General features: G+C 34.2%; 1 pseudogene; it reads left to right on the top strand.

Moving 5' to 3' along the window:
* Positions 1-645: 645 nt before the first annotated feature.
* Positions 646-2061, top strand: LOC107059272 (beta-D-glucosyl crocetin beta-1,6-glucosyltransferase-like; annotated as a pseudogene).
* Positions 2062-2243: the final 182 nt, after the last annotated feature.

The raw sequence follows: 2243 nt of genomic DNA on the forward strand, positions 1-2243 counted from the left end.
AAACATACTTGAACTACTACTTTTTCACAAGTTTTACACCCCTAATATCAGCTATTTTCTTTTTCCTAAATATAAATTATCATTATCCATGTATTAAAAAGATACACATCAACTATCCGTTGTTCCCTTTTGCTATTCAAAAAATAGTGATTAATCCAAATAGTAAACATGAATAACTGATAGTTACGATGTATTTTAATACATTGATGATGATAGTTACGATAAAAAAATGAAACATTTGATAACTAAGGTATGTTATTGACTTAAAAAACCTCTAATTCAAATATTTTTCGACCATTAACTATTCTTTTAATCTAATTAATTATAGTCTTATAGATACCCTCTCTACGCACTAGTAAAATTTTTTATTACCTATAAAGTCACCTTCTTTAAATGTGCCTAGATTTTCTACTTCAGTATTCTAAAACAAACAATCACACAAGTCGTCACTTTGCATTAAATTTGGCTAAATTCTACATCCAAATTTTTTTTCTATAGAAGACGGCTACCAATTATTTACTTTACTTCTATTTCTGGTAACTATTCTTTTGTCTTTAATTAGATATTTCAGATATTAAACTTTATTGGTACACGTAGTCAACTTTTATCATAAAGTCATCACACTTTCGTTTAATAAATAGAGATAGCCAATGTCACCAACTCCACAAATAGCTTCTCTTTCATCCTTGTTTTCCTCTATAGAAAAACAAAGCATACCATGGCTACTCTAAGGGTATTGATGTTCCCATGGTTAGCTTATGGACACATATCTCCATATCTAAACGTAGCTAAGAAACTCGCGGACAGAGGATTCTTGATTTACTTCTGTTCAACGCCGATAAATCTCAAATCCACCATCAAGAAAATCCCCGAAAATTATTCTGATTCGATTCAGCTTATCGAACTTCACTTACCAGAATTACCCGAACTTCCTCCTCATTACCATACTACCAATGGTCTCCCACCCAATCTCAATCACATCCTAAAAAAAGCCCTGAAAATGTCCAAACCAAACTTTTCGAAAATCTTGGAAAATCTGAAACCTGATTTGGTGATTTATGACATATTGCAGCAATGGGCTGAACGTGTCGCGAATGAACAGAACATTCCAGCAGTTAAGCTTATAACTTCGGCTGCAGCTGTGTTTTCGTATTTTTTCAACATACTGAGGAAACCAGAGGTTCAATTTCCCTTTCCCTGTCTATTTATCTCAGGAAAATTGAGCAAGTAAGATTGAGTGAAATGGTAGCGAAATCTAATAAATCGAAAGAACCTGATGATGGGGATCTTCTAGCTGAGGGAAATATGCAAATCATGTTGATGAGTACTTCTACAACTATAGAAACCAAATATATTGATTATTGCCTTGAATTGAGCAATTGGAAAGTTATTCCAGTTGGTCCACCAGTCCAAGATCCAATCACTAATGACGTGGATGATATGGAGCTTAGAGATTGGCTAGGAACAAAAGATGAGAATTCAACTGTTTTTGTCTCCTTTGGGAGTGAGTATTTCTTGTCAAAAGAAGATATGGAAGAAGTAGCTTTCGGGTTGGAGTTAAGTAATGCTAATTTCATATGGGTTGCAAGATTTCCGAAAGGGGAAGACCAAAATCTTGAAGATGCATTACCAAAAGGTTTTCTTGAAAGAATTGGAGAAAGGGGAAGAGTTTTGGACAAATTTGCACCACAACCAAGAATTCTAAATCATCTGAGTACCGGAGGATTTATAAGTCATTGTGGTTGGAATTCAGCAATGGAAAGTATAGATTTTGGGGTTCCTTTAATCGCCATGCCTATGCATCTTGATCAACCAGTGATTGCTAGGTTGATCGTAGAATTGGGAGTTGCGGTGGAGATTGTTAGAGATGATGATGGCAAAATTCACAGAGGAGAAATCGGGGAAACTCTTAAAGGTGTCATAACAGGGAAAACAGGGGAAAATTTGAGGGCAAAAGTGAGAGATATTAGCAAGAATTTAAAATCTATAAGAGATGAAGAGATGGATGCTGCTGCTCAAGAGCTAATTCAACTTTGTAGGAACTTTAATAAGTGCAAATAATGTGGTAGGTTGTGATTCAATTAACAAAATAATATTGTATGTGAGGTGCTTTTGTTTGTCTTCAAAATATATTGAGGTTGAAATAATGAGAAAAACATAGAACACCATGTAGGATTCAAATTTCCATGTAAGATGCTACGTATGATGCGTATGTCTATTTGTTCAACTTTATACATGTTTAA

Source organism: Solanum tuberosum, unplaced genomic scaffold, assembly GCF_000226075.1.
Source record: "Solanum tuberosum cultivar DM 1-3 516 R44 unplaced genomic scaffold, SolTub_3.0 scf01118, whole genome shotgun sequence".
NCBI classification, from domain to species: Eukaryota; Viridiplantae; Streptophyta; class Magnoliopsida; order Solanales; family Solanaceae; genus Solanum; species Solanum tuberosum.